General features: G+C 44.4%; 1 long non-coding RNA gene across 1 annotated transcript; it reads left to right on the forward strand.

Moving 5' to 3' along the window:
• Positions 1-613: 613 nt before the first annotated feature.
• Positions 614-20836, forward strand: LOC139531516 (uncharacterized). Its single transcript, XR_011666373.1, has 6 exons — positions 614-1943; positions 12429-12623; positions 12842-12882; positions 13325-13645; positions 19696-19835; positions 20231-20836. It is a non-coding gene; the product is annotated as an uncharacterized lncRNA (long non-coding RNA).
• Positions 20837-22860: the final 2024 nt, after the last annotated feature.

The following is a 22860-nucleotide window of genomic DNA, read 5'->3' on the forward strand; positions in this document are numbered from 1 at the left end:
CAGAGGACATTTCTCCAAAAAATACCTTTCTTTGTCCCCACGTGCAGTTGCAAACTGTAGTCTGGCTTTTTATGGCGGTTTTGGAGCAGTGGCTTCTTCCTTGCTGAGAGGCACTTCCAGGTTATGTTGATATAGGACTCGTTTTACTGTGGTATAGATACTTTTGTACCTGTTTCCTCCACAAGGTCCTTTGCTGTTGTTCTTGGACAGATTTGCACATTTCGCACCAAAGTACCTTCATCTCTAGGAGACAGAACGCGTTTCCTTCTTGAGCGGTATGACGGATGCGTGGTCCCATGGTGTTTAAACTTGCGTACTATTGTTTGTACAGATGAATGTGGTACCTTCAGGCATTTGGAAATTTCTCCCAATGATGAACCAGACTTGTGGAGGTCTACCATTTTTTTCTGATGTCTTGGTGATTTCTTTTGATTTTCCCATGATGTCATGCAAAGAGGCACTGAGTTTGAAGGTAGGCCTTGAAATACATCCACAGGTACACCTCCAATTGACTCAAAGGATGTCAATTAGCCTATCAGAAGCTTCTAAAGCCATGACATCATTTTCTGGAATTTTCCAAGCTGTTTAACCTCTCTGGGATATGTGTGACGCTAGTGTCCCACCTGGCCAACATCCAGTGAAAATGCAGAACGCCAAATTCAAATAAATTACTATAAAAATTAAACTTTCATGAAATCACACATTCAATATACCAAATTAAAGCTACACTTGTTGTGAATCCAGCCAACGTGTCAGATTTAAAAAATACTTTACGGTGAAAAGAGGATAGCACCCCAGCTAACAATCACAGACCATCATATTTCAACCTTCCAGGCGCGACACAAAACGCAGAAATAAAGATATAATTCATGCCTTACCTTTGACGAGCTTCTTCTGTTGGCACTCCAATATGTCCCACAAACATCACAAATGGTCCTTTTGTTCGATTAATTCCGTCGATATATATCCAAAATGTCCATTTATTTTGCGCGTTTGATCCAGAAAAACACCGGTTCCAACTTGCACAACGTGACTGCAAAATATCTCAAAAGTTACCTGTAAGCGTTGTCCAAACATTTCAAACTACTTTTGTAATACAACTTTAGTTATTTTTTTACGTAAATAATCAATAAAATTGAAGACGGGATGATCTGTGTTCAATACCGAAGGAAAACAATGTGTAGCTTGTTTTCTGGTCACGCGCCTCTAACAAACAGTACACTTCACTGGAGCCTCATTCTGAACATGGCTACTTCTTCATTTCTCAAAGGAAAAACCTCAACCAATTTCTATAGACTGTTGACATCCAGTGGAAGCGATAGGAACTGCAGGAAGATCCCTTAGAAATCTGGATTCCCAATGAAAAGTTATTTAAAAGAGAGTCACCTCAACAACAAAAAATATCTGAATGGTTTGTCCTCGGGGTTTTGCTTGTCAAATAAGTTATGTTATAGTCACAGACATTATTCAAACAGTTTTAGAAACTTCAGAGTGTTTTCTATCCAATACTAATAATAATATGCATTGTGGCAAAGAAGGGGGTCGAGTGATAAATGGCAGATATGTGAGAGCAGAACTAATAAACGGGCTCTGCCCGATCACTAAAATGGCCACCCCGATCAGAACTACAGATCACAAAATGGCCGACTGCCAAAACTACAAGTCCCAGAAGCAAGGGGAACCCTCAGAAGGTGGAGCCGACACACAGATAAAGGGTCAAGAAAAACCAGGAAGAGAGAGAGAGGGGTGGAAGGATCTATGAACCGTAGAGAAAGAGACAATAGATATTGGCTGGATTTACCGTGTATGAGCTGGACTGTTTTGGACTTACCTGTTGGCGTTTGGACCTGGACATACCGAGAACCCGATTCGTGTACCGAACCCTGCTATCCTTGACCTTGCCTACGACCTGGGTGGACCAGGACGGAGAGACAAACACACAGGTACTGTCCTGTTCGAAAGAACTCTCATTCTGGGGTAATTTGGTGACAGTTTCCCACTTAATTTGTGACAAATGCTCATAACCTTGAAGAGGTTTGCCACAGCATATATTAGCATCTGGGACTGAGTAGGAGGCAGTTTACCTTGGGCACACTTTTTATCCAAACGTGAAAATGCTGCCCCCTATCCTAGAGAAGTTAAAGGCACAGTCAACTTAGTGTATGTAAACTTCTGACCCACTGGAATTGTGAATCAGTGAATTATAAGTGAAATAATCTGCCTGTAAACAATTGTTGGAAAAATCACTTGTGTCATGCACAAAGTAGATGACCTAACCGACTTGCCAAAACTATAGTTTGTTAACAAGAAATGTGTGGAGTGGTTGAAAAACAAGTTTTAATGACTCCAACCTAGGTGTATGTAAACTTTCGACTTCAACTGTACATAGCAGTGATAGGCCAAACATCCACTGTATTTAATCAAATAGCCTATCAAACTGTGTTTTGTTCATCTACATTGGAATAAAACTATTTGTCCTTATGAAAACACAGAAGGACATTATTAACCTCCACCAGTTATCCAAGTCACATCAGCAAGTGACCCACTGGCCTTGCAGTTGTAAAACACCAGACATTATTATAAACGTGTAACTAGACATAACATCTTCATTACAGCTACCCAACATGCACTCCTCTATCCCTTCCTTTTCCCCTCTTACCTCCTTTCCACTTCATTTGACAAATATCACACTGTCAGTGCTGAGTGACAACCGAAGCAAAATCATGGCGTCAGACAGCCCAGAGCAGTGTTCGACCCGCAGGCCTGCAGAAGGAAGAGTTACAGCTACAGACATTAAATGTCAAGAAGAAGAGCGGGCATGGGGTCATTGGGGGGTCACGGGGCCATTACCAGAGGCTGCCTCGGCCCTGAGAGAGGCCAGCAGTGGTACACGGCTATGTAATCAGGCGAAGGGACTGGCAGTAGGGAGGACGTTACAGCTATCTGCAGTGACAGCTATCTGCTGGCCGAGCAGACCAGCTCCCAGGACTAGGGGGGATCCCGACCCTTCGCAGTGCGCTGCCGTGTCTGTCTAAGAGCACACACATTTGCTCTAATTAAAAGAGACTTATCGTCAGTGCTGCCGGTGGTGGCTGGCTGCCGTTGTTAATCTCTGGTCGTTATTTAGAACGCAGTTGGCTTGGTAAATATTAGTATTAGAGAGATTAGAAACACGGTGGTAATGGAGGAATTTCCCCTGGTGGAGTGTTTGATTTGCCATGATGTGATGAGCTAAGCTTTGATTAAGCCAATCAGGGTTGCGATAGTTCTGATGTGTCGAAGAAGAATGTATGTTTATTTGATTATTCCTTTAGTTCCCGTGGCTGTAGTTGGATGTAGATCAGATAAGACCAATCCCCACTCTGCCATATTCTCCAAAGAGCCCAAATACCTTGTGCAGTGTATTAGAAGGAACATGGTGTTTGTGCAGTGTATTAGAAGGAACATGGTGTTTGTGCAGTGTATTAGAAGGAACATGGTGTTTGTGCAGTGTATTAGAAGGAACATGGTGTTTGTGCAGTGTATTAGAAGGAACATGGTGTTTGTGCAGTGTATTAGAAGGAACATGGTGTTTGTGCAGTGTATTAGAAGGAACATGGTGTTTGTGCAGTGTATTAGAAGGAACATGGTGTTTGTGCAGTGTATTAGAAGGAACATGGTGTTTGTGCAGTGTATTAGAAGGAACATGGTGTTTGTGCAGTGTATTAGAAGGAACATGGTGTTTGTGCAGTGTATTAGAAGGAACATGGTGTTTGTGCAGTGTATTAGAAGGAACATGGTGTTTGTGCAGTGTATTAGAAGGAACATGGTGTTTGTGCAGTGTATTAGAAGGAACATGGTGTTTGTGCAGTGTATTAGAAAGAACATGGTATATATGAGCCCAAGATGGTCAAAGATCTTCAATATGAACCTAGACCTCCATCTTAGCATGTGCCGCAGGAGGCAAGTAACATTCATTTCCCAGGTGTCCTCCACTGTAGTTTGACCTTTGACAGCCAACCTCCCTGTTGACTGCTATATTGCTAACGTGGAGCACTGGGGGTTGCTTACATTTTAAAAGTTAACTGTATATCCAATAGGGTTATCTCGCCCACCACCCCCAGCCACACACTCACTCACTCGCTCTAATATCTGTAGGAATCCCATTAAAACTAGATTAACCTAGGCGCTTGCATGCATTGTTCTCCAGCTGTTTTCTCTCCCTCTCCTCTTCTCACTCCCTCTCTCCTCCCTGACCCCTTTTTCAGATCTTTCCTTTGATTGTGTACTCTCACAGTGAATGGCTGAGTTGGGAGACAGGTTGTTTACAATACACACAAACTCTCAATCTCATGTTAACCTAGCTGTGTTTGTGTGTGTGTGTGTGTGTGTGTGTGTGTGTGTGTGTTTGCCTTTCACTTTACCACTTGACAGTCAGCCACCAAGTATCTATTCTCTGTAATTGTTTCAAAATAATTGATAAGACTTTAGCAGCACCATATACAGTACCAGTCACAAGTTTGAACACACCTACTCATTCAAGGGTTTTTCTTAATATTTTCTACACTGTAGAATAATAGTGAATACATCAACACTATGAAATAATACAGGTGAAGTTGGACGTTTATATAAACTTTGCCAATAGCTATCACCTACACTGTGACATGACAGGTTGTAGCCAATAGCTATCACCTACACTGTGACATGACAGGTTGTAGCCAATAGCTATCACCTACACTGTGACATGAAAGGTTGTAGCCAATAGCTATGACCTACACTGTGACATGACAGGTTGTAGCCAATAGCTATCACCTACACTGTGACATGACAGGTTGTAGCCAATAGCTATCACCTACACTGTGACATGACAGGTTGTAGCCAATAGCTATCACCTACACTGTGACATGACAGGTTGTAGCCAATAGCTATCACCTACACTGTGACATGACAGGTTGTAGCCAATAGCTATCACCTACACTGTGACATGACAGGTTGTAGCCAATAGCTATCACCTACACTGTGACATGACAGGTTGTAGCCAATAGCTATCACCTACACTGTGACATGACAGGTTGTAGCCAATAGCTATCACCTACACTGTGACATGACAGGTTGTAGCCAATAGCTATCACCTACACTGTGACATGACAGGTTGTAGCCAAAAGCTATCACCTACACTATAACATGTAGGCTAATTATTTATGTACATTTACAGTTCATGTCAGAAGTTTACATACACTTAGGTTGGAGTCATTAGAACTCGTTTTTCAACCACTCCACACATTTCTTGTTAACAAACTATAGTTTTGGCAAGTCGGTTAGGACATCTACTTTGTGCATGACACAAGTGATTTTTCCAACAATTGTTTACAGACAGAATATTTCACTTATAATTCACTGTATCACAATTCCAGTGGGTCAGACGTCCACATACACTAAGTCGACTGTGCCTTTAAACAGCTTGGAAAATTCCAGAAAATTATGTCATGGCTTTAGAAGCTTCTGATAGGCTAATTGACATTGTTTGAGTAAATTGGAGGTGTACCTGTGGATGTATTTCAAGGCCTACCTTCAAATTCAGTGCCTCTTTGCTTGACATCATGGAAAATCAAAAGAAATCAGCCAAGAACTCAGAAAAAAAATTGTAGACCTCCACACGTCTGGTTCATCCTTGGGAGCAATTTCCAAATGCCTGAGGGTACCACGTTCATCTGTGCAAACAATAGTACGCAAGTATAAACACCATGGGACCACGCATCCTTCATACCGCTCAGGAAGGAGACACGTTCTGTCTCCTAGAGATGAACGTACTTTGATGCGAAATGTGCAAATCAGTCCAAGAACAACAGCGAAGGACCTAGTGAGGATGCTGGAGGAAACAGGTACAAAAGTATCTATATCCACAGTAAAACGAGTCCTATATCGACATAACCTGAAAGTGCCTCTCAGCAAGGAAGAAGCCACTGCTCCAAAACCACCATATAAAAGCCAGACTACGGTTTGCAACTGCACGTGGGGACAAAAATCGTACTTTTTGGAGAAATGTTCTCTGGTCTGATGAAACAAAAATAGAACTGTTTGGCCATAATGACCATCGTTATGTTTGGAGGAAAAGGGGGAGGCTTGCAGAACACCATCCCAACCGTGAAGCACGGGGGCGGCAGCATCATGTTGTGGGGGTGCTTTAATTTTCCTTCCAATCCCTTCTTGCATTATGTGGATATATTGAAGCAACATCTCAAGACATCAGTCAGGAAGTTAAAACTTGGTCGCAAATGGGTCTTCCAAATGGTCAATGACCCCAAGCATACTTACAAAGTTATGGCAAAATGGCCTAAGGACAACAAAGTCAAGGTATTGGAGTTTCCAAAACAAAGCCCTGACCTCAATCCTGTAGAAAATGTGTGGGCAGAACTGAAAAAACGTGTGCGAGCAAGAAGGCCTACAAACCTGACTCAGTTACACCAGCTCTGTCAAGGAGTAATGGGTCAAAATTCACCCAACTTATTGTGGGAAGCTTGTGGAAGGCTACCCGAAACGTTTGACCCAAGTTAAACCATTTAAAGGCAATTCTACCAAATACTAATTGAGTATATGTAAACTTCTGACCCACTGGGAATGTGATGAAAGAAATAAAAGCTGAAATAAATAATTCTCTCTACTATTATTCTGACATTTCACATTCTTAAAATGAAGTGGTGATCCTAACTGACCTAAGACAGGGAATTTGTACTAGGATTAAATGTCAGGAACTGTGAAACTGAGTTGACATTTGTTTGGCTAAGGTGTATGCAAACTTCTGATTTCAACAGTACATATGGAGTCATGTAGTAACCAAAAATGTGTTAAACAAATCAAATTTTATTTTGGATTTTAGATTTTTCAAAATAGTCACCCTTTGCCTTGATGACAGCTTTGCACACTCTTGGCATTCTCTCATCCAGCTTCACCCGGAATGCATGATTGTGGAGGCCAGGTCATCTAATGCAGCACTCCATCACTCTCCTTGTTGGTCAAATAGCCTGTACACAGGCTGGTGTGTTGGGTCATTGTCCTGTTGAATAACAAATGACAGTCCCACTAAGCGCAGGGCAGATGGGAGTGCGTATCACTGCAGTATTCTGTGGTAGCTATGCTGGTTAAGTGTGCCTTGAATTCTAAATAAATCAAGGTCACCAGCAAAGCACCATCACATCTCCTCCTCCATGCTTCACGGTGGGAACCACACATGTAGAGATCATCCGTTCACTGGCTGTCCTGATGAGAGCCAGTTTCATCGTAGCTTTTGATGGTTTTTGCGACTGCACTTGAAGAAACTTTAAAAGTTCTTGAAATGTTCCGGATTGACTGACCATCATGTCTTAAAGTAATGATGGACTGTTGTTTGTCTTTGCTTATTTGAACTGTTCTTGCCATATAATGGTATTTTACCAAATAGGGATATCTTTTGTATACCACCCCTACCTTGTCACAACACAACTGATGGGCTCAAACGCATTAAGGAAGAAAGATTTTTTTTATTTATTTACTTTTAACAAGGCACACCTGTTAATTGAAATGCATTCCAGGTGACTACCGCATGAAACTGGTTGAGAGAATGCCAAGAGTGTACAAAGCTGTCATCAAGGCAAAGGGTGGCTACTTTGAAGAATTCCAATTATAAAATCTACTGTATTTTGATTTGTTTAACACTTTTTTGTTTACTACATGATTCCATATGTATTATTTCATACTGTTGATGTCTTCACTAGTATTCTACAATGTAGAAAATAGTGAAAATAAAGAAAATCCCTGGAATAAGTAGGTGTGTCCAAACATTTGACTGGTTCTGCAGGTCCATCAACATCATTCACTAGTAGCCCTCTAACCATTGCTACATCTCTTGATTGCTCATCAAGATCATTGGAAAACTGACCTTGAACCACCTTTGTCTGGGGGTCAAGAAATTCCAAACCTATAGGAGGCAGTGTTGAGTAGGGAGTCTCCAAAACTATATAACTTGAGTCCTGCAGCCCATCTACGGTAAGCATGGCTACTAGAGTGATATAATGCATGCACTGCGAAGCGAGGGTCGAGGATGTACAGGCAAAAAGAAGTCCAGACGTTCTAAAATAACCCCCTGAGCACTCAAAGGAAGGAATAGCGTGGACAGAATGTCCAGCCCTATGTTCCCTCAGACCTATGTTCCCTCAGACCTATGTTCCCTCAGACCTATGTTCCCTCAGACCTATGTTCCCTCAGACCTGTGTTGACTGAGTGGGCTGAGTGAACATAGGGCTGAGGGAACAGAACATAGGGCTAAGGGAACATAAGGTTGATAGAACATAGGGTTAAGGGTACATAGGTCTAAGGGAACATAGGGTTGAGAGAACATAGGGCTAAGGGAACATAGGGTTGAGAGAACATAGGGCTAAGGGAACATAGGGTTGAGAGAACATAGGGCTAAGGGAACATAGGGTTGAGAGAACATAGGGCTAAGGGAACATAGGGTTGAGAGAACATAGGGCTAAGGGAACATAGGGTTGAGAGAACATAGGGCTAAGGGAACATAGGGTTGAGAGAACATAGGGCTAAGGGAACATAGGGTTGAGAGAACATAGGGCTAAGGGAACATAGGGTTGAGAGAACATAGACATGGTCCCGTATAGCCTGTCTTTTTACTGTTTTTATTTCTATACTTACCTGTTGTTCACCTAATACCTGTTTTGCACTATTGGTTAGAGCCTGTAAGTAAGCATTTCACTGTAAGGTCTACACCTATTGTATTCAGCGCACGTGACAAATAAACTTTGATTTGTTACAGAGAGACTTCTTTGCTGACTTTTTTGTTAGTTTGCTTGCTTGCTACTTGTGGTGCATTATGCTTAGTTCATGTCCAGCTAGCTAGATGCTTGGCTACCAACAATACAAAACGAGTGCCACTACCACAGAAGAAGGCCTCTGTACCCAGCCAGCCAGCAAGGGTACCAACAAAGTGACTCACCTCTCTGGTACCAAGGACTGGACATGTTGCCGATTGCTGTGGTGCTTTGAGTCTACCCAAATGCCAGGATAAAACTCTAGGGTTGGATGATGTACCCACTTAATCCTCATTTTTGAACGGCAACATGGGCTGTATCAGCATTGTGTCAACCTTTTTACAGTAGCTACTTTGAAACTTAAATCATATGTAACAGGGTGGAGCTGCCTCGTGAATTAACGGTAATCCTCATGTGATTTAGAAATGTGAGCATATTGGTCCGTTTGAATTAATTGTTTTCATGTTCTGATTGGTTTCAGGAATGATGATACTGCACCTCCACCCATTCTCTACAAAAATGTTCTGTTCTCTGCAAAAAGGGTGGTCCATTTCCTGTTCTGTTCTCTGCAAAAAGGGTGGTCCATTTCCTGTTCTCTACAAAAAGGGTGGTCCATTTCCTGTTCTGTTCTCTACAAAAAGGGTGGTCCATTTCCTGTTCTGTTCTCTACAAAAAGGGTGCTCCATTGCCTGTTCTGTTCTCTACAAAAAGGGTGCTCCATTGCCTGTGCTGTTCTCTGCAGAGAGAAGGGACAGAGTTGCTACTGTTTCAAAGTCATACTGTTAGAATTAAATTGAGATGAACTTTATCAGATTCTTTACAGTAGGCCTATTTATTTGATTAAGTAGCCTGGAAACTGAAATTCATGAACAATTGACAGATATTCAATACAGGCTCTGTGTGTTTGTATTAAAGAGTTCTGAATATTGAGTACGTGTGTTTGGTCGTGAGGGACTTGGAGACAGCCAGCAAGTGCCTTTATTGACCCAGCCTTATCATGTTTGTTACACATGTCATTGGTGTTTCATTAGACTGCTACCTGACAGCCTGATGAAGATCCTGTGGTCTGTGGATGGCTCTTCTTTCTACTGTGTTGGTTACGTCAATAAGAACTTCTGTCAGCTGTACAATAACAAGTAAGGATAGTTCATAGCCAGAGGCCGTAGGACGCTTTTTCATTATCTAGCGATCCTATTTAATAGCTAAATATTTGTCTGATTTTCTTGTTGTGGCGCAAAATGTACTCTGCAAAATATGGGGAGAGTAAGAAGTGGAAAGGCACATGGACGAGGTTCAGTAATTAGTTGTAATTCCAATTGAATATCACTTAATTTATCCCACTAAAGTCAAAGTATTGGGTAAAGATAGTAAAGCAGCGTGAATTAAAATACCAGAAGCAGTTACACATATGCATATCATATATATATGCACACTAGATACAGACATGCTGTAACATGAAATATTGAAATATTCAATCTATAGACATACTGTACATAATACAATTATTATACGTTTTGAGTGTGAATGGTTCATGATATATTATGCATAGGTATCTATTTATGCTTGTATGTACTAAATATTGTGTTCTAACCCCAACGTATTATTTATTTAATTTAATCCTTATTTAAACAGAAAGTTCATTTGAGACACAGAGACATCCTACAGAAAATATTTACAATCCTTCTGAAAGAGTAGAGGAGAGACCAGAGGAGAGACCAGTGGAGAAATTGTAAGAAAGAGTAGGAGAGAGACCAGAGGAGAGACCAGAGGAGAGAGGAGAGATTACAGGAGAGACCAGAGGATATACTATAGGAAAGAGAAGAGGAGAGACCAGGGGAGACAGTAGAGGAGAGACCAGAGGAGACAGTAGAGGAGAGACCAGAGGAGACAGTAGAGGAAAGACCAGAGGAAAGAGTATATTTCAGAGAAGACGAGAGACAGTAATGCACTGTTCAGTATTGCACTGGCAGGCAGGCAGCGAAACAGACCGACTGTTGTGGTATTTACATAGATAACTAAACCATCAGGCTACATTCAACACTGTCAAGACAATCTCCTGTTGTACCTTCAAAGTTAAACGGTATAGTTTGAAGCGCTTCCGTGTTGAAATGTGTTCAGGCTGAAACACAGGGGTGATACGAGCCTCCCAATCTAACTGGCCTTCCGTTTGTTTTTCTCTTCTCTCTGTTAATGACCTCTCTTATTAAAGGGCAGGAAGGAAGCCTCCGTCTGAAATGCGATCCGTGCTGTGGGGAATAACGATACACACGCACACATACATACATACTGATACACACACTGATACACACACACACACACACTGATACACACACACACACACACACACACATACTGATACACACATACTGATACACACACACACACAAATACTGATACACACACACACACACACACACGGATACACACATACACACACACTGATACACGCACACTCACACACACACATACACACATACTGATACATATACACACAGAGGGGTTAAGAGCTCCCTTAGTGACCGCTATTTCAGATCAGTTTTTATTAGACGCCACACCTCCACTTCATTGTTGAGTTTCATGGCAGCGGCCACGGTTGAATAGAGGATGAGGAAGGAGAAATAATTGTATTCCTTGCAGAGGCTGGTCGAATTGTTGAAATAAATGACTTGGTCCCCTACCTTTCCCTCCATCCCCTCCCTCCTTCCCCAGCTGCCCAGACTACTCCCTCTGGGGACGTTGCTGCCACACGGGAGGATGGGATTTACCCCAGTAAAAACTATTTCACAAGACAACGGAACAAAAACAACAGGGCAGTGGAATTCCCCCAGGACAGTGGAATTCCCCCAGGACAGTGGAATTCCCCCAGGACAGTGGAATTCCCCCAGGGCAGTGGAATTCCCCCAGGGCAGTGGAATTCCCCCAGGGCAGTGGAATTCCCCCAGGGCAGTGGAATTCCCCCAGGACAGTGGAAATTCCCCCAGGACAGTGGAAATTCCCCCAGGACAGTGGAAATTCCCCCAGGACAGTGGAAATTCCCCCAGGACAGTGGAAATTCCCCCAGGACAGTGGAAATTCCCCCAGGACAGTGGAAATTCCCCCAGGACAGTGGGATTCCCCCAGGACAGTGGGATTCCCCCAGGACAGTGGGATTCCCCCAGGACAGTGGAATTCCCCCAGGACAGTGGAATTCCCCCAGGACAGTTAGGATCTTGGTTTTGTTATCTTGTTTAATTGATATTGGAGGACGATGGGGCCACTGCCAACAGACACAGGATGCACCATCAGGGCTTTGTTTGTAAGAAAAACGGAATGAGAAATATATCCTAATACATACAGTTTTAATTCAGCTATCTGCAAGCCATTTCCTGCTTTGTCAACGCTGTGATTTCAATAGTTAACAACACATCAGCTTATGGTTCCTCCTTCAAATGCTTTATTGACCAAGGAGGGTACTTTGGGAATTAATGTGGCTTTCATTGTATGGACTCAGTCACAAACACGTTACTAAAAGAAGAGGACATAATCCTTAAAGGGACACTGACATAGTGAGAACAATGTATACAGAAAGGCTACAGTACATTAGACTGGTTTTCAATAGGAAAACCATATCATTTGAATGAAGTGTTATGCTCCTCTCTTGTCCTGTGTCAGAGAGCAGCCTGGGAGATCACAGTGTGTGACAGGTCGGGCTGTGAGGGGGACGTTTGAGCAGAGCCACGCCTACTTCGGTGACTCGTCAGTGACGGTGTGCTAGAGAAACGGTTCATGGACCTCTTTCCGTCAACTGTCGACCACACACCTACACAGTGTCAAGGGAGTACCTCTCCACTGTCCCAATGCCGGCAAGTGAGTTTGCTTCCTCAAAATGTATTTATTGTTCCCTCCATCCTCTACCAGCAGCCTCTCTCTCTCTCTCTCTCTCTCCCCTGTCTCTTTCTCTCTATGTCTCTCGCTCCCCTCCTCTCTCTCTCTCTCTCTCTCTCTCTCTCTCTCTCTCTCTCTCTCTCTCTCTCATAAAAACTCCATTGATCCATCTGTAACGGCTTTCCTCTTCCTCCTCTGAGGATGAAGAGTAACAAGGATCGGAGAACCAATGCGCAGCGTGGTAAGTGTTCATGAGGAGTTTTAATAGAACAAAACTGAACACTGAAATACAAAACAATAAAGTAACGAACGAAAACCGAAACAGTTCTGTGTGGAACATACAGACACGGAAGACAACCACCAACAAAACACAACAGAAAACAGGCTACCTAAATACGGTTCCCAATCAGAGACAACGACTAACACCTGCCTCTGATTGAGAACCATATCAGGCCGAACACAGAAACAGACAAACTAGACATACAACATAGAATGCCCACTCAGATCACACCCTGACCAAACAAAACACAGAAACATACAAAGCAAACTATGGTCAGGGCGTGACACCATCCTTCTAGCAATCTCAAATCATGTCATATTTGGGAGGTGCTGATCCTGAGTGAAAAGAGCTCTTGTCGTTCTTCTGCCGTCAAACCTTTGTCCCCTCCACCCTCTCCCCTCAGGCCAGGCCAGGCTGGCAGTCTCTGATGGCTTAGTTGGACATGGGAACCATCTCTAGGAGCAGCCAGGTCATTGGTGGAGACAGCAGCATCTCCAAAAGCAGCCAGGTCATGGGTGGAGACAACAGCATCTCTAAAAGCAGCCAGGTCATTGGTGGAGACAACAGCATCTCTAAAAGCAGCCAAGTCATTGGTGGAGACAACAGCATCTCTAAAAGCAGTCAGGTCATTGGTGGAGACAGAATGGTCAACTTGCTGCTGCTGTCGCCTGGCATCATCATCGGCATATGGAGAGTAGGTCTACATTTACAGTATGCACTGATGGTGAGTTGATCTGTTCCTGATGAGGAGGAGGAGGGGGAGGGAGGGACATGTAGGAGGAAGGGAGGGAGGAGGAGGAGGAGGGGGAGGGAGCAGGGGGAGGGAGCAGAAGGAGGGGAAGGGAGGGAGGGAGGGGAGAGAGGAGGAGGAGAGGGAAGGGAGGAGGAGGGGAGGGAGGGAGGGAGGAAGAGGAGGAGGGGGATGATAATGAAGCTGATAATGTGTGTATTTGTCTATTCCCCAATGATGATGAGGAGGATGAGGATGATAATGAGGCTGATAATGTGTGTATTGGTCTATTCCCCAATGAGAATGAGGAGGAGGAAGAAGAGGAGGCGGAGGGAAGAGGAGGAGGGAGGCGGATCAGAAGGGACGAGGGAGGAGGAGGCAGAGAATGATAATGAGGGTCATAATGAGGGTATTGGTAAATCCCCGAGGAGTAGGAGGAGTGGGGGGGACATCCCTACCCCTAACCTTAACCACTACACTTACACTTACCCTAACCATAACCCTTACCTACCCCTAACCTTAACCCCTACACTTACACTTACCCTTACCTACCCCTAACCTTAACCCTTACACTTACACCTACCCTAACCATAACCCTTACCTACCCCTAACCTTAACCCCTACACTTACCATAACTCTTACCTACCCCTAACCTAAACCCCTACACTTACCATAACTCTTACCTACCCCTATAACCTTAACCCCTACACTTACACCTACCCTAACCATAACCCTTACCTACCCCTAACCTTAACCTTAACCCCTACACTTACCATAACTCTTACCTACCCCTATAACCTTAACCCCTACACTTACACCTACCCTAACCTTAACCCCTACACTTACACTTACCCTAACAATAACCCTTACCTACCCCTAACCTTAACCCCTACACGTACACCTATCCTAACCCTAAACCTTACCTACCCCTATAACCTTACCCCCAACACTTACACTTACCCTAACCCTTACCTACCCCTATAACCTTAACCCCTACACTTACACTTACCCTAACCCTAACCCTTACCTACCCCTAACCTTAACCCCTACACTTACCATAACTCTTACCTACCCCTATAACCTTAACCCCTACACTTACACCTACCCTAACCCTAACCCTTACCTACCCCTATAACCTTAACCCCTACACTTACACTTACCCTAACCATAACCCTTATCTACCCCTAACCTAAACCCCTACACTAAGCATAACCCTAACCTTAACCATTTTACATTTTAACTTCAATAGGTTACGGACGTCCCAAGGAACCAAGATAGCACAGACCATTTGGTATGCAGCTCCTGGCTCCTGCCGCCCCAGCCCCGCCCAGCCCAGCCCCGCCCAGCCCCGCCCTGCCCAGCCCAGCCCAGCCCCGCCCCGCCCTTGTCCAGGCCAGCCACAGTCCTGTCTCTATATTCACCTTCTCCATGTCTTTATTACCAACAGATGGCCCACTGGCTGTTTCACAGTGTCTTTAAAGACGTCATGACCAGATGTCCCGTAATATGACTAAGGGCCATTTGTTGTTCCACTTCCTACCCAGAATGATACATTATTCATATTTATTATAGCACTTATGCTGTTATTGACATTTTGGCCTTTCCCATCGTAAAGTCTATAATAGGTTCACCACTTTCAAACTCATCAAGGTTAAATAGAATTGTATTCTAATATATAACATTCATAAACCAATTTGAGTTCAGTTTAGAGGCAATCTTCATAATATCCTTGTGATGAGGTGTGCCAACTGCACGCTATCTCTAAATTGGTGCTGTGAGTTGATGTGACTGAGCCATAGACCTGCAGGTAGAGTGCTACCTCCCTCTGCTGGTAAAAGATGGGGATGGTCCTATAGTCCTCTGTTCAACATTCATTAATTATCTCTCTCTGTGTCTCTTTCTTTCTCTCTATCACGCTCGCTCCCTCTCCCCCTCTCCCCCTCTCCCCCTCTCCCCCTCTCTCTCTATCCCTCTATCTCTCTATCTCTCTATCTCTCTATCTCTCTTTCTCTATCTATCTCTCTATCTCTCTTTCTCTATCTATCTCTCTATCTCTCTTTCTCTATCTATCTCTCTATCTTTCTCATCTCTCTTTCTCTATCTATCTCTCTTTCTCATCTCTCTTTCTCTATCTATCTATATATCTCAATTCAAGGGGCTTTATTAGCATGGGAAACATATGTTGACATGGTCAAAGCAAGTGAAGTAGATAATATACAAAAGTGAAAATGAACAGTAAACATTACACTCACATAAGTTCCAAAAGAATAAAGACATTACAAATGTCATATTATGTCTATATTCAGTGTTGTAACGATGTACAAATGGTTAAAGTTCAAAAGGGAAAATGCATTAGCATAAATATGGGTTGTATTTACAATGGTGTTTGTTCTTCCCTGGTTGCCCTTTTCTTGTGGCAACAGGTCACAAATCTTGCTGCTGTGATGTCACACTGTGGTATTTCACCCAATAGATCTAGGAGTTTATCAAAATTGGATTAGTTTTATCAGTTTCCACCTCATGTTGTGGGTAGTGTGCACGTAGCCTGTCTTCTCTTGAGAGCCAGGTCTGCCTACGGCGGCCTTTCTCAATAGCAAGGCTAGGCTCACTAAATCTGTACAAAATCAAAGCTTTCCTTAAGTTTGGGTCAGTCACAGTGGTCAGGTATTCTGCCAATGTGTACTCTCTGTTTAGTGACAAATAGCATTCTAGCTTGCTTTGTTTTTTGTTATTTCTTTCCAATGTGTCAAGTAATTATCTTTTTGTTTTCTCATGATTTGGTTGAGTCTAATTGTGTTGCTGTCCTGGGGCTCTGCGGGGTGTGTTTGTGTTTGTGAACAGAGCCCCAGGACCAGCTTGCTTAGGGAACTTTTCTCCAGGTTAATCTCTCTGTAGGTGATGGCTTTGTTGTGGAAGGTTAGGGAATTGCTTCCTTTTAGGTGGTTGTAGAATTGAACGGCTCTTTTCTGATTTTTGATAATTAGCGGGGCATGGGCCTAATTCTGCTCTGCATGCATTATTTGGTGTTCTACGTTGTACACAGAGGATATTTTTGCAGAATTCTGCATGCAGAGTCTCAATTTGGTGTTTGTCCCATTTTGTGAAATGTTGATTGGTGAGCGAACCCCAGACTTCACAACCATAAAGGGAAGTGGGTTCTATAACAGATTCAAGTATTTTTAGCCAGATCCAAATTGGTATGTCGAATTTTATGTTCCTTTTGATGGCATAGAATGCCCTTCTTGCCTTGTCTCTCAGATCGTTCAAAGGTTTGTGGAAGTTACCTGTGTCACTGATGTTCAGGCCGAGGTAGGTATCGTTTTTTGTGTGCTCTAGGGCAATGGTGTCTAGATGGAATTTGTATTTGTGATCCTGGGAACTGGACCTTTTTTGGAACAGCATTATTTTTTGTCTTACTGATAATTACTGTCAGGGCCCAGGTCTGACAGAATCTGTGCAAAAGATCTAAGTGCTGCTTTAGGCCCTCCTTGGTTGAGGACAGAAGCACCAGATAATCGGCAAACAGTAGACATTTGACTTCAACATACCATTCTAATGCCTAAATTCAAGGTCGGAATACACCTAGAGAAAAGTGCATGAAAATGTAATTCCATTCCATTTACGCACATTTAACACGGGTCGGAATTCCTCCTTTGTTGACTTGATGTGGTTCTTGTGGTTTTTTATGGTCAGGTTGATGATGGCTTTATCCAGCTCGTCTCTACTCTCTCTGGTAGGGTCATCAGGAGTAACCAGTCCCAGCACACCCCTCTCTCTTGTAGGTTCCGTCTATCCTGAAGGTCTGAGGCTCAGGACTGTCGAGGTACTGCAGAGGGCTCCCAGTGGAACCACCAGTGAACAAGTCTCTCTCCCATCTCTCTCGCTCCCAAATCATATTGCTCTCTATCTCCCTCCTCACTCAGTCTTTCTCTCTTTCTTTCTCATTCTCTATCGCTCTCTCCCCCCTCCTCTCTCCCCCTCCTCTGTCTATCTTCCCCTCTCCCTCTCTCTCTCCCTCCCTCTCCCTCTTTCCCCCTCTCCCTCTTTCTCTCTCTTCCTCTACCTCTCCATCCTCTCTCTCTCCTCATCATCTCTCTCTCTATCGTTCTCTCCCTCATTCTCTCCCTCTCCCTCCTTATCCTTTCTTTCTCTCTCCCTATCGTGTTCAGTCTCTCCTCTCTCCCTCCTCTCTCCTCTCTCTCTCCTCAATCCTCTCACGTTCTTTCTCTCCTCCCCCCCACTATGCCTCACTCTCCCTTTCCCCTCTCTCGCATTCTCTCTCTCTCTCTTCCCCTCTCCCCTCCCACTCTCTCCCTTTCCCCCTCTCTCGCATTCTCTCTCTCTCTCTTCCCCTCTCCCCCCCACTCACTCTCCCTTTCCCCCTCTCTCGCATTCTCTCTCTCTCTCTTCCCCTCTCCCCTCCCACTCACTCTCCCTTTCCCCCTCTCTCGCATTCTCTCTCTCTCTTCCCCTCTCCCCTCCCACTCACTCTCCCTTTCCCCCTCTCTCGCATTCTCTCTCTCTCTCTTCCCCTCTCCCCTCCCACTCACTCTCCCTTTCCCCCTCTCTCGCATTCTCTCTCTCTCTCTTCCCCTCTCCCCTCCCACTCACTCTCCCTTTCCCCCTCTCTCGCATTCTCTCTCTCTCTCTTCCCCTCTCCCCTCCCACTCACTCTCCCTTTCCCCCTCTCTCGCATTCTCTCTCTCTCTCTTCCCCTCTCCCCTCCCACTCACTCTCCCTTTCCCCCTCTCTCGCATTCTCTCTCTCTCTCTTCCCCTCTCCCCTCCCACTCACTCTCCCTTTCCCCCTCTCTCGCATTCTCTCTCTCTCTCTTCCCCTCTCCCCTCCCACTCACTCTCCCTTTCCCCCTCTCTCGCATTCTCTCTCTCTCTCTTCCCCTCTCCCCTCCCACTCACTCTCCCTTTCCCCCTCTCTCGCATTCTCTCTCTCTCTCTTCCCCTCTCCCCTCCCACTCACTCTCCCTTTCCCCCTCTCTCGCATTCTCTCTCTCTCTCTTCCCCTCTCCCCTCCCACTCACTCTCCCTTTCCCCCTCTCTCGCATTCTCTCTCTCTCTCTTCCCCTCTCCCCTCCCACTCACTCTCCCTTTCCCCCCTCTCTCGCATTCTCTCTCTCTCTCTTCCCCTCTCCCCTCTCCCCTCCCACTCACTCTCCCTTTCCCCCTCTCTCGCATTCTCTCTCTCTCTCTTCCCCTCTCCCCTCCCACTCACTCTCCCTTTCCCCCTCTCTCGCATTCTCTCTCTCTCTCTTCCCCTCTCCCCTCCCACTCACTCTCCCTTTCCCCCTCTCTCGCATTCTCTCTCTCTCTCTTCCCCTCCCACTCACTCTCCCTTTCCCCCTCTCTCGCATTCTCTCTCTCTCTCTTCCCCTCCCACTCACTCTCCCTTTCCCCCTCTCTCGCATTCTCTCTCTCTCTCTTCCCCTCCCACTCACTCTCCCTTTCCCCCTCTCTCGCATTCTCTCTCTCTCTCTTCCCCTCCCACTCACTCTCCCTTTCCCCCTCTCTCGCATTCTCTCTCTCTCTCTTCCCCTCCCACTCACTCTCCCTTTCCCCCTCTCTCGCATTCTCTCTCTCTCTCTTCCCCTCCCACTCACTCTCCCTTTCCCCCTCTCTCGCATTCTCTCTCTCTCTCTTCCCCTCCCACTCACTCTCCCTTTCCCCCTCTCTCGCATTCTCTCTCTCTCTCTTCCCCTCCCACTCACTCTCCCTTTCCCCCTCTCTCGCATTCTCTCTCTCTCTCTTCCCCTCCCACTCACTCTCCCTTTCCCCCTCTCTCGCATTCTCTCTCTCTCTCTTCCCCTCCCACTCACTCTCCCTTTCCCCCTCTCTCGCATTCTCTCTCTCTCTCTTCCCCTCCCACTCACTCTCCCTTTCCCCCTCTCTCGCATTCTCTCTCTCTCTCTTCCCCTCCCACTCACTCTCCCTTTCCCCCTCTCTCGCATTCTCTCTCTCTCTCTTCCCCTCTCCCCTCCCACTCACTCTCCCTTTCCCCCTCTCTCGCATTCTCTCTCTCTCTCTCTGTAGAACTGCTGGATGATGAGTCCCAGAAGCCCTTCTGTTGTGTCAGCATGCCCGTCCCAACGGTGCTGGCCAATGAGCAGCCTTGTTCCAACGAATACCAGGGCCAACACTTCCTGATCAAGTACAAGGATGCAGAGGGCAAGGTTTGTTAATTTGTGTTTTTTGAAAACACTGATCATGTGGGGACGGTATACGTGTGGCTCATGTGGGATTGGTTAACCAGAGAAAGACCATGTTGGTCAAAATGTTTTATCTGTATCACCCTTTGCTTTATCAATCACCCTTTGCTTTATCAATCACCCTTTGCTTTATCAATCACCCTTTGCTTTATCAATCACCCTTTGCTTTATCAATCACCCTTAGTTTTACTAATCACCCTTAGCTTTATCAATCACCCTTTGCTTTATCAATCACCCTTAGCTTTAATAAAGCATCATTGGGTGCAGCAAACAGTTAGGATGCAGAAATGTTGTTTCTCTGCCTAAGTGAAAAAGAACGATCATTTCTGTATTTGATTATTTAATATCATTGTGTATAGGTGCAAATGGGTCTGGCATGTCTAGAGGAACTGTTATTCCTTATTGATCTGGTGGTGTACATCATATCAGCCAAAGTCAACATGCCAAAGTCAACATGCCAAAGTCAACATGCCAAAGTCAACATGCCAAAGTCAACTTGCCAAAGTCAACATGCCAAAGTCAACATGCCAAAGTCAACATGCCAAAGTCTACATGCCAAAGTCTACATGCCAAAGTCTACATGCCAAAGTCTACATGCCAAAGTCTACATGCCAAAGTCTACATGCCAAAGTCTACATGCCAAAGTCTACATGCCAAAGTCTACATGCCAAAGTCTACATGCCAAAGTCTACATGCCAAAGTCTACATGCCAAAGTCTACATGCCAAAGTCTACATGCCAAAGTCTACATGCCAAAGTCTACATGCCAAAGTCTACATGCCAAAGTCTACATGCCAAAGTCTACATGCCAAAGTCAACATGCCCTTTGGGAGAAACTCCTGAGGCTCTCAGCTGTAGGTTGTTACTATCTGATCGCTGTATATTTCTAGTCTTTTTGTTTTGCGTTACTATAGTGTGTGATCCTATTCTTCTGAAGTACATTTCCTTAAAGGTCTGAAGAATACCTCACCTGTTATGTGTTTGTGTGTTTCTGATACCTTATGGGAGGCACAACATGGTATGATGCAGATGTTTGTCATGGTGACAGTAGAAAACCTCCTCCTGTAGCCCGGGTGGAATTCTTGCTTAATATTTAATGCTAAATGATATTGTATTTCAAGTGCCATACTCTTTAAGTTACTATGGTTCAGACATAGAATATATAAAAAGAAAACAAGAACAACTATGTGAATAAGGTTAAAAGACAGATAAAACTAGCAGAATGCAACTAATCAATATGGGTCTGTGATGATTTGATTATGGTTTTCGTGTTTCCAACTGTCATTTAGTTCCTCTGAGGGCCAAAATGGCAAAATCACTAGAAGCTTTTAACTTGTTACACATCTGAATGTTCCAGAATAACATCCCTGATATACCTAAACGTAGTACCCCGAATGCAGTTCTAACCATTATGCAATTACTGTCAGATGAAAACAGTGTTAATGTTGACTCTGAAGAGGCAGTCTCCTATTCGAGATACAATTTCGACCTCAGATCAACAATTGGAACCAGCCTGCGTCCGAAATGGCACCCTAATCCCTATATAGTACACTACTTTTGTCATGGCCTTGGTCAAAAGTAGTTCACTATATAGGGACTAGGATTCCATTTTTGGCACATCCACAGTGCGAGGGCATTTGGTGCAGTGTTGCTGATGGCGGTTCAAACACAAACCCTGGTTTTAACGGTATAGTAAGATTCCCCAGCCTGGTTCTTCAACCTAGGGGGCATTGTCACCTTGGAAAGATGTTAGTTGTTGATGTGTGTGGAAAAACCATGTTGGCACTCAGCGGCCAAATCTATTTCTGCAGTGCTTGCTCTTTGGGGTTTTAGGATGGGTATTTGTAAAGCACTTTGTGACAACTGCTGATGATAAAAGGTATTTTTAAAATACACGTCATTGAGTGATTGAAGAGAGGAGGAGGAAGAGGGGGGTTACTATGGCCTCTGGTTTTCTGTCACGGTTACTAGACTGAGGGCTGGAGAGGTTGAGGGCTCCATAGGTCGTCCCCGCCATCAGAACACTGTTTATTGGCCCTGAGTTGCTCAGCTCCTCCTTCTCTTCCTTCACTGCTTTATTTAAAAAAAAATTATTTCACCTTTATTTAACCAGGTAGGCCAGTGGGGGAACAAGTTCTCATTTACAACTGCTACCTGCTTTATAATCACAACCAGATTGCTCACAACCTCTCTGGTTCCCAATGAGACTTCTGGGTAGCCGTGTATGAAGGGCCAGCCCTAGGAGTGGTTACAGAATGTTTAGAACACATTCTATTCTAGGACCTTTAGTTTGCTTGTTTCCATAGCAATGTGACCTGCCTGGTGAAAAGGCTTCAATAAAGGACTGAGAGTTTCTCCTGGTGACTTGGTCTACAAAAACCTCTGTTCCATGTAACTACCACCATACCAAAACAGGCTTCCATACAATGGATTCCCCATAGAGATCCTTAATTTCATTAAATGGGATACTACGCACACTATTCATGGTAAATCTACGGTGTTAGTACAGTAGTGTTAAAGTACTGTACACCACCATTCCACAGCTGAGACTTTCACCGCCAATCTAGCATCACATCAAACAGGCAATCCTTCACTGTGATTTAGGAGCTAAAACCAGGACCTCAAGGATACTGTGGTGTAGTAGTGACCTCACTAGATACATTCCACCTGATATGCCACTGACAGCCATCCAGGCCAGTCAAGGGAATCACTAACTAGATGACATTGATATTTTCAGTGAACAGCACTTGAACTGCGTAGTGTATTTCCAAAGGGTGACATGATGGTTTCTGGGTGTCACTGGCTCCATGGTTTTGAGTGATGTAGACCTACGAGGTGACAGGAGGGCTTGAATATTTCTGTACGGGATAATCTCCCAACATGCATTTACAATACCAGCAGTGACAGCCAGTTTGTTTGTGTATGTTTGTTGAATTCACTTTACAATACACCACCTGGTTATAATATCCATGTCAAACATATCTTGTTGA

This window comes from Salvelinus alpinus, chromosome 10 (assembly GCF_045679555.1).
Source record: "Salvelinus alpinus chromosome 10, SLU_Salpinus.1, whole genome shotgun sequence".
In the NCBI taxonomy this organism is placed as follows: domain Eukaryota; kingdom Metazoa; phylum Chordata; class Actinopteri; order Salmoniformes; family Salmonidae; genus Salvelinus; species Salvelinus alpinus.